This window comes from Grammomys surdaster, unplaced genomic scaffold (genome assembly GCF_004785775.1).
Source record: "Grammomys surdaster isolate TR1022 unplaced genomic scaffold, NIH_TR_1.0 263, whole genome shotgun sequence".
In the NCBI taxonomy this organism is placed as follows: domain Eukaryota; kingdom Metazoa; phylum Chordata; class Mammalia; order Rodentia; family Muridae; genus Grammomys; species Grammomys surdaster.
The window spans coordinates 3,559,973-3,569,942 of NW_021604704.1; positions in this window are offsets into that span (position 1 = coordinate 3,559,973).

The window sequence follows — 9,970 nt, forward strand, 5'->3', positions numbered from 1 at the left end:
CAGAGTTTCTTTGTAAATGCCAGAGCTCTGAACAGCTATTGTCTCTAGGAAGTGAGGACTCTCTCCCTCTCACCCTCTGTGTGTGTGTGTGTGTGTGTGTGTGTGTGTAAAAGTTGCTCAAAAGAGGAACCCTGATTGAGAAAATCCTTCCCTCAGCTAGCCTGTAGGGCATTTTCTCAGTTTCTTGATTAAATATTGATGGGGGACAGCCCAGGCCACTTCAGGACGCTGCCACTCATGGGCTGATGGTCCTGGGTGGTGCAAGAGGGTAGATTGAACAAGCCAGTAAGTGGCCGGGCAGTGGTGGCACATGCCTTTAATCCCAGCACTTGGGAGGCAGACACAGACAGATTTCTCAGTCTACAGAGTGAGTTCCAGGACAGCCTGGTCTACAGAGTGAGTTCCAGGACAGCCAGGGCTATACAGAGAAACCCTGTCTCAACAAAACAAAACAAAACAAAACCAAAACCAAAACCAACCAAACAAAAAAACCAAACCAGTAAGCAGCACTCCTCCATGGCCTGCCTACATCAAGACCTGCCTTCAGGTTCTTGTCTTGGGTTCCTGCCCTGACTTCCCTTCAGATGGACTATGATTGGAAAGTGTAAGCCAAATAAATCCTTTATTCCCCAAGTTGCCTTTGGGAATAGTGTTTGTCATTGTTAGTATTCTGTCTAAACTCCACCTCCACAGTTACCTGGCAACAGCCAGGTATGCTCCTCCCCACAGTTACCTGGCAACAGCCAGGTAGGCCTGCCCACTATAAAAGGGGCTGCTTCCCTCTTCCTCCTCCTCTTCCTCCTCCTCCTCCTCTTCTTCTTCCTCCTCTTCCTCTCTCTCTCTCTCTCTCTCTCTCTCTCTCTCTCTCTCTCTCTCTCTCTCTCTCTCTGCCTCTACTACCCTCCTGCCCCCCCTGCCCTGAATAAACTCTATCCTATTCTATACTATACTGGTGTGTGACTGGTCCCTCAGGGGGAAGAGATGCCTTGGCATGGACCCGCTGAGACATCCCCTTCCCCCATACCTCTCCACACACCCACAGAACATACTCTTTATCTCTTTATCTTTTATAAACACATCAGTCGCAGCAATAGAAACTAACAAAGACATTCTATTTTTCCAGCTAGACTACCTACCACCCCAAAGGTTTCAGCAATCAATCCGCCGGTCTCTATTCTCCCTCGCCCCAGAGCCAGGGTCACTAGTGTTTCTGGCTACAGCCAGCTTTTATCTGGGTGCTAGGACTGTTGTGTTTTATAAACAAAGAAAGATCTAGGATATGTTTGGCGAGGTATAGTGATGTGGAAGGGGGCGCCTCCGCGGGACCATGCTGAGGCATCTCTTCCCCTTGAGGGACCAGCCACATGACAGGTATAATAGCAGCAGCCAGGAATATATGGGGCAGGGGGTAGGGGAATGGGGAGAGAAGGGACAGAGAGAGTAAGAGGGTAAGAGGGAGAGGAGGGGGCAAGCAGCCCCTTTTATAGTGGGTCAGGCCTATCTGGCTGTTACCAGGTAACTGTGGGGCAGAGCCTAGACAAAATGCTAACAAGGGCTGTGAAGTTAGGTTCTACCGCATACGCAGCACGAATTCTTATCCACGGAGCCAGCTCCCCAGTCCCATCAGTTACTCACTTACTTGTTTTGTTTTTAGTGACAGGGTTTCTCAGTGTTGTCCTGTCTGTAGCTCACTCTGTAGACCAAGCTGGCCTTGAACTCACAGAGATCGGGCCTGAGTGCTGGGATTAAAGGCCTGGGCCACCACTGCCCTGCTACTTACTTTAAAAGACAAAACAGCTCTAAGGTGTGAATCTAACATGCACTTTTAAAATTAAAACTTACTCAAAACACTCAGCTCTGGCTGATGCCCAGGGAAACCGGCCTCCTACAGAAAGCGTTAGCGCTTTTAAAAGACTTTCATCTTAAGCATCTCCCAGAAGCTGTCACCTTTAAATCTCTTTCAGGTCCAGAACCCAAGTCACACTTTGAGCAATTTAAACAGACAGGAGGCTGCAAGTCTGGCCTTTTGAACAATAAGAGATTTGCATAGCAAAGATACTGTAACAATTACTTTTTACATATACTAATGTTGTCCCCTGTCCCCAATACTTGTTATCCTATAGTACCTGGCGGGATTATACTCCCGTCTCTCCCCCATAAGAGATGAGGACTTGATGTCTGAGCAGGACAAACAAAGGCTGTTACCAAGTGCCACCTCCTTTGATGCATGCATGGTCTTTGATATGAGGATGGACTGATATGGGCTAGTTGTAAATCAGGGTCAGCTCCTTTTGTGACCTCAACGGAGCCTAATTGCCAGGGCTTTGATGAACACTTCTTAACCAGTTTCTCTAAACCTAAATTTCTATTATGGTAGAGGTACAGAATTTTCCTTCTTACAGGAAGCTAAGTTCCACTTTCTTTAATTTAATATTTCCTAAGCAAGTCTGTTAGTAAACCCTTTATAGCATCAACTTGTTGCCCTCATTTTCTCTTGTATCAACCAGAGGAAAACAGACCAGACTCTTCTGTCCCAACTCTCCATTTTTGGGATGTGTGTACATTAGCAGTGCAAACAGCACTTAAAAAAAAAAAAACCTGCCTCTGAGTCTTACACAGAGCACCTCCACAGCAGGCTGTCTGTGCTGTCTTTCTTAAGTTACTCACTCATTTGTCTATATCCATGACCTTCCACCTACCTTAAAATCATATGTATCAGGAAAGCTGGGCATCATTAAAAACTGCCTGCAATGGGGCTGGTGAGGAATTCAGTGACTAAGGCAGCTGCATCTAAGACCCGCATCAGATGACATCCTAGACTGAGAGAAGTAGGCACAAGCTCCCGTGCCTAACCCAGAAGCTATCTCCAACTGATAAGTGTTCAAATACGCAAATCTTGTTTTTCTTCAACAGAGTCTCACTTGATATATAAGCCACTCTTTAGGGCAGTAGTAGATAGAGGGGTTTTGCGTAATAACGTTTCGTCTGGTGTTTGTTTTACTTTACAGATCTTTTCCTTATATGTTATGGCTTCTGAGTCTGTTTCTCTGGGGTTCCCGTGTGTCCAAATGTGTGGGTTTGTGGCTTTTGTGCTTTTGCTTTGGCTTTCTTCTTTCTGTTTTGCTCTATTCTGGTTCGTTTGTTTTTATCTTATTTTTTTAGATACCTTTTTGTAGTCTAATGAGAGAGAGGGAAAAAAAAGTGTAGGTTTCGGTGGGTTGGGAGGTGAGGACAATGTGAGAGGAGTTTGAGGAGGGAAAACTGGAATCAGAGTATATTGATATTGTATGAAAAAAATCTATTTTCAACTAAAATAAAAATAAAACTCCCGGCAGTGGTGGCACACACCTTTAATCGCAGCACTTGGGAGGCAGAGGCAGGCGGATTTCTGAGTTCGAGGCCAGCATGGTCTATAGAGTGAGTTCCAGGACAGCCAAGGCTAACCTTAAAAAGAAGAAGAAGAAGAAGAAGAAGAAGAAGAAGAAGAAGAAGAAGAAGAAGAAGAAGAAGAAGAAGAAAATCCAACCTGTGCCTTGAGTTTAACTCTGGTAGTTTCTGATATATCTCATTCAATGGCACTGGAGAAGAAGGAAATAGGATTCAAGTGTATTAACTGATTTCTTTCTTTCTTTCTTTTTCTTTTCTTTTTTTTTTTTGTTTTTATTTTTCGAGACAGGGTTTCTGTATGTAGCTCTGGCTGTTCTGGAACTCACTCTGTAGACCTGGAATGCACATATCCTCCAACAAGGCCACCCCTCCTAATCCTTCCCAAATAGTTACGCCAACTGAGGACAAAGCATTCAAATACACAAAGATATAGGGGCCATTCTTGTTCAAGTCACCACGCTTGGCATGTTGTTCTCAGTGGGTTTTGCTTACTGTTTGTCACATGCTGTCCTACTCCATGAGCCTCCAGCTGTTTTGTAATTTACCTCTTCATTATTTTGTTTGTTTGTTCCCATGCTTAGCATAGCTTACTCTGTGTATTTGTGTACACTGAGCTTTTCATTTTGTTTTTGTTTTTTTGAGGCAGGGTCCACACACAGACTTCAGATTCTCAATCCTATCTTCTACTGGTTCCTCTTTATAAGCAAGTGCAAGTATTTTTCTTCCTTCCTTCCTTTCTTTCTTTCCTTTTTTTTTTTTTTTTTGGTTTTTCGAGACAGGGTTTCTCTGTGTAGTCCTGGCTGTCCTGGAACTCACTCTGTAGACCAGGCTGGCCTCGAACTCAGAAATCCACCTGCCTCTGCCTCCCAAGTGCTGGGATTAAAGGCATGCACCACCACCGCCCGGCTTCAATTATTTTTCAGTAAAAATTAATACTGATAAATAAAAGATGGCCATATATATGTTCAAATATACTTGTTGAAAAATCTATAATTTGTCTTTACGTTTTTTAATTAAAACTATTTCCGTTGTGTGTTTGTGTCTGTGTGTGTGTCTGCGTGTGTGTGTGTATGTGTGTGTGTGTGTGTGTGTGTGTAGGCAGAAGATGGAGAGGGAACTTAGTGGGATAAGAACATTAGCTGCTCTTCCAGAGGACCTGGGTTTGATTCCCAGGACCTACATGGCACCTCACAAACATATACAACTCCAGTCCCAGGGAATCCAATACCCTCTTCTAGCCTCTGTGGGCATTGTGTACAAGTGGTAAACAGACATACAGGCAGGCAAAACACTCATATACTCATATGCATAAAATAAGAAAATAAGGAAAGTTTAAAATAACACTCGTATACATACAATTTTTTAAATTTAACTTTTAAAATTTATTTACTTTACATCCCACTCATGCCCTCTCCCAGTCGACCCCTCCCACAACCCTTCCCTCATAGCCCCCTTCTCCTCTGAGCGAGTAGGGATCTCTCTGGATAGCCCCCAGACCCTGGCACATCAAGTCTTTGTGGAGTTGGGCTCATCCTCTCCCACTGAGGTCAGACAAGGCAGCCCAGCTAGAAGAACATATCCCACAGAGGCAGGCAGCTTTTGGGATTGCCTCTACTCCCCTGCTCCAGCTGTTTGGGACCCACATGAAGACCAAGCTGCACATCTGTTACATATGTGCAGAGAGGCCTAGGTTCAGCCCGTGTATGCTCTTTGGTTGGTGATTCAGTCTCTGAGAGCCCCAAGGGTCCAGGTTAGTTGACTCTGTTGGTCTTCCTGTGGAGTTCCTACCCCCTTCAGGGGCTTCAATCCTTCCCCCTATTATTCCATAAGAGTCTTCAAGCTCTATTTACTGTTTAACTGTGGATGTCTGCATCTTTCTGAGTCAGCTGCTGGGTAGAGCCTCTCAGAGAACAGCCAATGCATACACATTTTTTAAAAATTAAAAAAAAATATATGGGCATTGCAAGAGAGTGGGGTAATCTTTAATTCCAGCACTTAGGAGGCAGAGGCAGGCAGATCTTTGAGTTCAAGGCCTGCCTGGTCTACAGAGTGAATTCTAGGACAGACAGAGTTACACCGAGAAACCTTGTCCTGCAAAACCAAACCAGCCAACTAAACAGAAAAACCAACCCATCAAACAAGGGGTTGGGGATACATGTCACTGTACCATGACATGTGACAGAGTCAAGGGACAAGTTTCAGGAGTCAGTTCTCTCCATCCACCTCGTTAGGTTTGGGGATTGAATCAGGGATTAGCAACAGGCACCTAAATCTGCCAAGTCATCTTGCCAGCTCAATGAATAATTTCTTTACATTTATTTATTTTGTGTATTTATGAGTGTGTGTGTGTGTGTGTGTGTGTGTAAAAACATGTCACAGCACTTGTGTGGAGGTCAGAGAACAACTTATGAGACTTGGGTCCCTCCTTCTATCATGTGCATTCTGTGGATGGAACCATTACCTGCTAAACCATTTACTAGCCTTATTCAGGTTCATTTATTTTTATGGTGCTGTTATCAAAACTAGGGGCTTATGTATCCATGTAAATAAAGTACTGTGCCACTGAGCTAACCTCTAACCTCTGAATAAAATATCTAAAGAGTAAATGTTGTGGTGGTTTCTTTCCCCCCACTCTTACCCCCCCCCCCCAGACATGGTTTCTTTGGCTGGCCTGGTTGTCCTAAAACTATGTCCGGGATCTTCCCAGCATCACAAGTCCTGGGTGGGACACAGAGTTGGATGAAGGCCAAGACTGATGGCCTTGTAATTCTCTCTTACTGTTCTGGGGGCCAGAAGCTGATTGCCTCTGGAAACTTAACTCTTTTTTTCTGGTCTGTACTGAGAATGCTGGTGTCTTACTCTGTAGTTCTCTTACTATTTGTGTTTTAATAAGCACTTGTTTTTCTTCTCTCTAGCCCAAGGATTTAATATTGGCCAGGTGAGAGGCTTAGAACTCATTAGCGCTTCATAAACTTCATCCTTGGACATGACCTAGAATGAACATTTTTCCTTGGTCATAAACTTGTCCTAAGCCTATATCTCTTTTTAGTGTAATTGTGAAAGCTCACTGTATTCCTTATTATACAGCCTTTACTCGTAGAATACTACGAGGAGTGCGAGTGCACACATTCTATTCTTGATTCTAACTTTATTATACCTTTCTGGTAAAACAATTAAAACCATCTCTTAAAACTTTTTTCCCCAAGCAGGGCGGTGGTGGCGCACGCCTTTAATCCCAGCACTTGGGAGGCAGAGGCAGGTGGATTTCTGAGTTCGAGGCCATCCTGGTCTACAGAGTGAGTTCCAGGACAGCCAGGGCTACACAGAGAAACCCTGTCTTGAAAAGCAAAATAAAAAAAAACCAAAAAAAACCTTTTTTCCTAAAATTATTTGAATCAAATAAGGAATTCTATAAAATCATTAATTCAACAAAACAGCATTAATTCATGAAAGTTCATCTTTATGTTATTCTGCAGGAAATTTGCCCAATAGGGTAGGCTAATGCCCAGGAATTATTAGACTATGTAGTGACTAGGCTAAATAGTGAGATCAAGGCTAAATAGTGAGACCCGACCTCAAAAAACAAAAAAGTAAATATTGGCTCATGCTTTTAACTACAGCACTTTAGAAGGCTGAAGCAAATGAAACGCTGTGAGTTTGAGGTCAGCTTAGTATACAACATAAAATTGTAGCAAGCAAGCAAACAAAACAAAACAAAACAAAACAAAACAACTTAGCAACAGAAGTAAAGGCAAGTTAAGAAATTAAAAAAGGTAACAATATAACAAACCACCAGGGTTGTATCAACCATTCAATGAACCAGGCAACCCAAATTTGCCATCTTCTCTGTTGCTTGTCACCATAATTGTTTATTTCCTTGTAGTACTGGGATGGACGGAGGATTCCTGCATGCTAGGCAAATATTCTCCTAGTGTGCCATGACCTGTCATCCTGTGTCTGCTTTTCCCCATCTGGGTAGCCAGGCCCTTTTTGCACTGGAGAAAGGGAAGTTAGCCAGGCGCTGGGTGGGTGCCGGCAGGATCTTGGTCAGTTGTGAGTGTTCTGGTTAAACAGCACACACACAGCCCGGGAACAGTTTTAGAAAACTGGTTCAGTTTAACGGGGGTCGAGGGTGGGGGTGGGGGAAGGGGATTTGTGCCCTTGGGGATATGGTCACAGTCTCTGGGGCAAGGTTTGTGTGGCTGTGTACAATTGGTCAGAACAGAGATGCTGGAAGACACTTCATCTGCATACTCAGGGTTTGTAGGGGTGCAGGGACCTTATAAGGTCAAACAAGGAGTGAAGTCCCGATAACTGTTAAGGTAGTAAATTCTTACTAGGGTTAATGGTGGGAGAGCTAGTTTTCTGGCGCCAGGTTGGGAGAAGGGGTGTTGAATTAAATAAATAATTAATTAATAAATTCTGGTGGCAGGTTCGCTACCCACCTCAATGTTTTATGTTCCTAAATGAAAGACTTTATATCTTGATATGCCCATATCATCTCAATAGCTGGACCACTGCCTAACTTCCACGTGGTTAATCCCAAGTTATTACTTACTAATTCTATGTAACATCTTGGTTGCTCTGGACCCAGAGGGATTCCCAACTGGGTTGTGCTCTCTCCTAGTTCCTTCACATGGTGGCCATGCCTCTTTTCTGTCCTGCACTCTTAGACATGGTGTCTCTTCTCTTCTCCACACTCTCCTGGCCTGGAGGATCTCCTTCTTCCTCTCCTCCCGGTTCCAAGCCTGAGAATCCTCAAGTCCCACTTCTGTCTGCCCTGCCCAGCTATTGGTTGTTGGAATCTTTATTTACCAATCAGAACCAACTGGGTGCTGGTTCCTTCGGTGTCTGACAAGTGGACTCATGCAAACAATTTTAGGGATCAAAAATTAACAGAATACTAGCAGCATTAGGCCAAACCCATTACAGAGGGGAGATAGCCAACTGCTGCTGTCCTGTCTCTGAGGTTTCTGGGGTTGAAGCTGTCTCTCAAGCCTTCCTCCGTGTCCCTGGGCCATCATAGTCCCACAATAACCCCCAGTCTACTTTTGAAAATTGATTTGGAACTAACATATATGGTTTTGTGTGCCTCCATATGTGTGTGTGTGTGTGTGTGTGTGTGTGTGTGTGTGTGTGTGTGTGTATGCAAGCACGAGTGCCTGCAGAAGCCAGATCTGGAGCTGGAGTTCACATATTTGTTGGCCTTTCCATGTTGGTGCTGGGGCCTGCAAAAGTAACAAGGGCTTCAGCTGAGCCCTCTCTGCAGCCTCTCCACCTTACTCTGACAGCATCTACCTGGGACCCTGAGTTCATCGATTGGCTAGACTGGTTGATCCAGGAGCTTCTGGGATCTACCTGTCACCGCCTCCCTGTTGTTGGGGTTATGGACTCATTGTCTGCTTCACTGTGATGGATCTTCAGACACAAGCCTCTCATCTCTGCACTGAAGAGGGGAGCAGGCAGGAGGAACAGAAGCTTAAGAGCACCCCAAGTGACACGAAACATTACCTCACCAACACAACCAAACAGAAAGCCCAGTCCTCAAGCCCATAGGTGGTGGTGACCAACTTTAATCCCAGCACTTGGAAGGCAAGCAGATCTCTGAATTCAAGGCCAGTCTGGTCTACAGAGTGAGTTTCTGGATTAGCCAGGGCTACACAGAGAAAGGGATGGAGGAAGAGACCAGTCCTTATGACTAATGAGGAGGCTGTCAATTAACATGAATAAACCCATCTTTGCATTTTATTCTGGGAGACACATTCTGAGGTGAACAGACCTAAGAAGCAGGCATAAGCCAATACTCTCCATAGAGGCATTGCTCCACTGGGCAGGAGAGCTCAAGTGCTGTTAGACTGGGGTTGCTCAGGCTGGAGAGATGGCTCAGAGGTTAAGAGCACTGACTGCTCTTCCAGAGGTCCTGAGTTCAATTCCCAGAAACCAAATGGTGGCTCACAACCATCTGTAATGGGATCCGATGCCCTCTTCTGGTGTGTCTGAAAACAGCTACAGTGTACTCATATACGTAAAATAAATAAGTCTTTAAAAAAAAAAAAGACTGGGATTGGTCAGTGTGACCACAAGCAAATAAAGAGGAACCTGACCTCTACAGACACATATTATCCTTTAATCAGAGCAATGAAAAAGATGTCTCTCCACTGGAGTGGAGACTGTACACCTAGGCACAAGGGTCTGAAAAGGGAGCCCTTGGGTTAGAAGATTCCATCTGCAAGCCTATTCCTCTGTAGTCTCAAAGTTGCAGATAACAACAGGTTGCTAGATTGGCTGTCCAGAAAATCCAGGGATTCTTGTTTCCCTCCCAAGTGCTAGGACTATAAACTCAGAGGTATGTTGCTAGGCAGTGGTGGTGCACGCCTTTAATCCTAGCACTTGGGAGGCAGAGGCAGGCAGACCTCTGAGTTTGAGGCCAGCCAGGTCTACAGAGTGAGTCCCTGGGTAGCCAGGGCTACAGAGAAACCCTGTCTCAAAAACAAACAAACAAACAAACAAACAAACAATAAACTCTATATATTAAGACTCACTTAAAACAAAACAAAACAAAACAATGAATCACTCACACTTT